Source organism: Cavia porcellus, unplaced genomic scaffold (genome assembly GCF_034190915.1).
Source record: "Cavia porcellus strain 051 isolate PalLab524CR breed Dunkin Hartley unplaced genomic scaffold, mCavPor4.1 scaffold_6, whole genome shotgun sequence".
Classification (NCBI taxonomy): domain Eukaryota; kingdom Metazoa; phylum Chordata; class Mammalia; order Rodentia; family Caviidae; genus Cavia; species Cavia porcellus.
The window spans coordinates 103408371-103414346 of record NW_026947489.1 but is presented as its reverse complement, the minus strand read 5'-3'; the positions used below and the strand labels follow the sequence as shown (position 1 = coordinate 103414346).

The 5976-nt window shown below is 38.4% G+C and overlaps 1 pseudogene; it reads left to right on the top strand.

Moving 5' to 3' along the window:
- Positions 1 to 5475: 5475 nt before the first annotated feature.
- Positions 5476 to 5976, top strand: LOC101787759 (chromobox protein homolog 3-like; annotated as a pseudogene).

Genomic DNA, 5976 nt, shown 5'->3' with positions numbered 1-5976 from the left:
AAAAACCAAGAGACAAAATAGGAGTGGATGGACAAAATGGGAAGTGAATTTGAGGCCTGAGAAAAACTGTCACCTCTGGGAGGGTCCTAACTCGCAAATGGAAAACCTCTGGGTGTCGATCCTTTCAGATAACTGATCTCAAAAGAGGAGGATTAGGCACCCAAGTCCAGCATTCCATTGCCTGGGCGAAGGGTATACCTACTGCAGCAGCCGTGATGGCAATCATGGAAACCAGGAGGGTTTCTGGGGTAAGGAGGATTAAAGTCTGTACCCTGATGGAAAGTCAAGCAGGTACTCCATCCATCATCTCCTCTAGGGCTCTCCAGCTGACTGTCTGGGGAGAGTGTTGTCCCACCAGTGTCTGACACAGAGCATTGATATATCTCTGTCTTCTGCCAGCACGGGATGTGGGGCATTGCTGCGGTCTCTGCATGTGTATTCCATGGTTGTGCGTATGGAGACAGTGTTACTTTATTATCTATGGAAATACAAGCAAACCCTTGCCCCTGTGATATCAGCATGGTAAGGCCATTCTATTGACCTGTCTGAAAAGTGCACTGCAGGACTTAGGAGCTTACTGCCTTCAGCTAAAAAGGAAAAAGAACATTGCCAATGAAGCATGGCCAGGAGCTGGGTTTAAAAATTTTTAAAGAATATAAGTTACCAAATCTAGTTGCATTTTTTTTGGGGGGGGGAGGACATCTGGAGTCCCCCTTTTAGTTTTATTAACTATTGTTTTAAGGTTAAATGAGATCTTTTAATAATTGCTTATCCCAATGATTGTAGAGGATTTCAGTTATATGCTTAATTCCCCAAAGCTGAAAAAAATTGTTGAGTGGATTTGCTAATATAAGCAGGTCAATTATCTATTTTTATGACCTTAGTCAATGACTGATAAACAATGTCATTGTATATGATGGCCCTTTGTGTCCTTTGTAGTCACAGAAACCGTGTCATAGCAGGAACAATGATTTTAACTATTATAATTTTATCTGAATATCGAGTACATAGAAATATAAAGTATAACCAGAGGACTGTTATTGCATACTGATTGTGGTTGTTTTAGTAGCTGAATTTCAGTAGACTGTTAACAGCCAACAGTTATAATTTATAAAGAAAATTCAAGATCAAAAGCCATACATAATATTTTGGCATGATGACATTATTTTTTAACACACTTCAATGTCCATCTTAGGATAGAACAAAGTGACTTATATAACGTATATACCATATATATATTTGTCTTTTTGAGACAGGGTCTCGCTATGCAGTTCAGGCTGACCTTGAGCTCACTTTGTAGTCCAGGCTGGTCTTGAACTTGCAACGATCCTCCTGCCTCAGCCTCCCAAGTACTGGGATTACAGGCATGAGCCACCATGCCCGCCAACCATATATATATTTAAAGGCTATTATTTGATTGTTAATCTCATGTTGAGTTAACATGTATTTCTTATAAGTAGCTGGAGCACAAGAGAAAGGCAGTTAGCTGAGTCTAAAAGAAAAGCCTTGTTACTATAAATAACTCCAGTTTAACATTTTAGATGCCTGTGCATCTGGAAGGCATGGATACATTTAATACACTATGAGATTAGCAATAATAAATTGTCATAGCTAAATGGAAAGTGGGTTTTATTGGCACTGGGGATTGAACTCATGACCTCACGCTTATTGGGCAGGCGTTTGTGCTGCTGAGCTAAAACCCCCAGCCCAATGGAAAGTTTTTTAAATTTAGTTTTGTACCAAGAACATCTTTTAATGAGACCTTATTTTATTTATAGAGCACTTAACCTTTTGAGAATGACCAATATAAACATACCTATTATACAGACAAAAATGTGTACTATAGGGGCTGGGGGTTTAGCTCAGCGGCATAAGCACCTGCCTTGCAAGCAGGCGGTCGTGAGTTCGATCCCCGGTACCGATAAAAATGAAAAAAGACAAAAAAAAAATGTGTACTATATTTATAAAACAAATTTTAACATCATTTTGACCGGTTTGCAACTTGTGTGGAAGCATGTCCTCCACTTTGACAAAATTTATCTACAAGCCAACTTAAGTTATAGAAAAGTGTTTCAAAATTCTAAAAGGCACAAAAAAGAAAAATTGTCTAGCTCAAACAAAACAGCGGTAGATATGGTATAAATGCATATAAAATAATTTACCTATAAAACTAGAATGTTTTTGGATATACTTGACCAAATTGAATATAAGAATTTTTTAAATTTTTTAAGTTTGAAACGATGAATGGACTAGTCAGAACTTTTTGTAGGTCACTTAATTAATTAATTATTGTTATTATTTGTCTTTTTGAGACAGGGTCTTACTACGCAGTTCAGTCTGGCCTTGGGCTCACTTTGTAGCAGGCTGGTCTCGAACTCACAGTGATCCTTCTGCCTCAGCCTCCTGAGCGCCAGCATTACAGGAGTATGCTACCATGCCCAGCTTTGTAGATCAATTAATAGAGATCTCTTATAATAAGAATCAGAAGGATTTAAATCTCTATATCTGAGAAAGTAAAGAGAGTTTATAAAATGGGCTGTAGGACAAAGAAATCTTTGAGACATTTTGGATTTTCATTTTTTTAAAATTTTATTTGAGAAAAAGAAAAAAACAGAAAAAGGGTACAAATAATACAAAATTTAAAAAATAAACAGTAAGAAATCACTAGTTAATAGACTACATATTCTCATCTTAGAAATACTTGTTAAAGTTACAAAATTAAAGCTATATATAAAGTAGACTTCAAACAGTGAGACTGCAAACAGTTTTGTTCAATGATCCAACAAAATCCAGTAATATGGTTATCTGTCTTATACACTTAAACATATAAGCAGTTATAACCTTTAGAGTACTTTCTTTTCTTTTCTTTTCTTTTCTTTTGTACAATGACAATTACACATTTTGGGCTTTATTACTCCCACAGTTCTTATTACTTTTTTTGAAGAGAGTAAAACCAAATGCGACATATCAGAAGAGTCAGTGAAATCAAAGGATGGACATAATAGATAATGTAAAAACAAAATACAAGGTGGTCAACAATGGTTACCATACTGCCTCTTGCTATTGTAAGAAGAATTGCCTATATTATCAGTTATAATAAAATTGAACAAAACAGTAAAGAATAAAACCAAAACACTGGAGACATTATAAGACCTTCAGAGACAACAAACAGAAAATGAACATGGGTTTCTGTATAATCTCCTTGTCTATAAAAGTTTTTGCTTATATTATCACATATAATAAAATCCAGTAAGATACAATCTGTTAAGACCCATGGAGACAGAAGAATAAAAGCTTGATGGGACTTCAAAACAAGACGATACTAAATCAGCACTAGCTATTATGATGTCTTGTTTCCTCCAAAATAGCTGTTCCTACCATCCAATCTTCTCTGCCTCATTTCTGTTGAGCTCTTTTTCTGTCTTTTGTTGTCAGTTTGTCTTCTTCATTTCTCTTTCTGCTCCATTCATTGTGGCCTCTCTGCCACTGTTTCTGAAGTCTTGGTATTTTCCTTTTTTAAAATATCCTGCAGTATTCTCTGTAGAGTTGAACTGGTGGTTGCAAATTCCTCTAGTTCCTCTCTATCAGGGAAGCACCTTGTTTTTCCATCAATTTCCAGGGACAGTTGTGCAGGATATATCAATCTTGGCTGGAGGTTATTATCTTTCAAACCTTGAATTGTTTCCCCCCACGCTCTTCGTGATTTGATGGTTTGTGTCGAGAAGTCTGCTGTAATTCTGATGGGTGTTCCCTTGTAAGTGATCTGTTTCTTGTCTCTGATGGCTTTTAGTATTCTGTTCTTATATTGGATTTCTGGAATTTTGATTATTATATGCCTGTGTGTAGCTCTGTTTGGGTTGTAGGTGGCTGGGGTCCTGTATGCCTCATACATCTGAATATCTTTACCTTTTGCTAAATTAGGGAAATTCTCTTGGATTATTTCTGTGAATAGCTTTTGTAGTCCATTTGTTTGTGTCCCTACTTCTTCTTTTACATCCTTAATTCTTAAGTTATAGATCCTCTTATCATCTTCTAGCCTTTGTATTATTGCTATTTGTTTTCTTGTTATTTTTAAGAAGTTTTTCATTTCATGCTCCCACATTACAAATCTGCCCTCCAGTTCAGATCATCTATCCTTAGTTTCTTTCAAGCTGTTATGCCAGCTTTCGATAGAGTTTTTAGTTTCCTGGTAATCTCTTTGAACCTGCTTCACATATTCTATGTTTTCTCTATTTTCTCCATCAAACAATTCTCCCCTTTTGTTCTGTGCTTCCATTCTACCATCTGTTTTTTTCTTGGGTGGTGTTTAGCATTTCTCTAACTATTCTACTTATATCTTGCTTTAGGTCATTAATAACTTCATTTTTGAACTGGTCTATGAGGCTCTGGAGATATTGCTTTATGTCTGTTGGTGTCTTGTCTGATGTTGCATGTTTCTCAGGATTGGGAGCCAAGGACCCTTTCTTGTTGTTCCCTCTTTCCATATTTTTTGTTCCTTTTATACAAGTGTATATAGGAGACCCAGTTTCTTTCTTTGTCAGTTACAGTTTGTTTGAATTGTGCCGGCTACATGTTCCCGCCCAGTGCAGTGTACTAGGGAGACACAGACCTGGGCAGCCAATGCTTGGCCCGCCCCTCCAGTTCAACCTACCAAAGGCTTCACTGCTAGGGTGCACCTCCAGGCTCTGGGACCTGGTTTGGGCTAGCCTACTGGGTCTTAAGTCAGCAGCAACACCCAGGCCAGGCACTCCCCACCAATCCTGCTTGAGAGGGGAATATGTGACTAAGGAAACTGCAGCGTCCTGTTCCGGCTAGTCTGCCCAGTCCCAGTATGTCCTTTGCTGAAGCCTCCTACTCTATGAAAGGATCCCTGATCTGCTCACTCACCGCAGGTTGATGCAGGGCTCCCGGCCAGTCCTGCTCTCAACTCCATTCGTGCTTCCCACTCTCAGAGCTTTTGTGCCTCTTTCCTTGCCATGCTGATTGGCATGCAGCAGAGGCTGCAGGAAATTCAAATTGCAGCTTCTAGTGGCGTGGGCTCCAGCTTCTGTGCTGAGACCTTATCTGTTCCTGTTATAGCACCAGGATTGCATTTCCAGTTGGTTTCTCTTAATTTAGTTCATTTCTGGGTCAGCAGGGTACATCTCCGCTTACTTAGGACTTCTCACCCTGCACCATTCCTGGATTTTAAGTGGGGTATCTCAGAGAGCCTCCATAGCTGCTGCTACCTATCTGCCATGTTCTCCCAGAAGTTGACATTTTGGATTTTCTAGGTAAGTATCTTTTACTGCAATGCTGACTAGGTTCTATTTAAAGCTATTCTGAAAATGTGTATCCCTGTGTATCTGTAATATACTTGAGAAATTCACTGATTAAAATCTGCACCTGGGCACTTGGATGTGAGTGGAGCTGCAGACCTATGACCAAGCATCTGAGGAGGTGAATGAAATAGCTCTTCAATTCTGCAATAAAAAAATGGCATCCAATAAAACTACACTGCAAAAAAAAAAAGGAGGGGAAAGAAACAAAATGCAAAAAGTAAAAAGATTGAGGAAGCTTGAACAATTTGTGGTAGAAAAAGTATTGGACCGATGTGTAGTAAATGGGAAGTGGAGTCTTCTCTGCAGTGGAGGGGATTTGCAGATGCTGACAATACATGGGAACCCAAAGAAAACAGACTGTCCATAGTTAACGGAAGCATTTCTTAATTCTCAAAAAACTAGCAAAGAAAGAGATGGCACAAAAAGAAAATTTTTATCTGACAGCGAATCTCATGATAGCAAATCAAAGAAAAAAAGATGCTGCTGACAAACCTAAAGGCTTTGCTAGAGGTCTTGATCCTGAACGAGTAATTGGTACACACAGAGGAGTGCAGAGCTGATGTTTCTCACAAAATGCGAAGGTTTAGATGAGGCTGACTTGGTGCTGGCAAAAGATGCAACTATGACATCTTGTCAAACTGTAATTGCTTTTTGA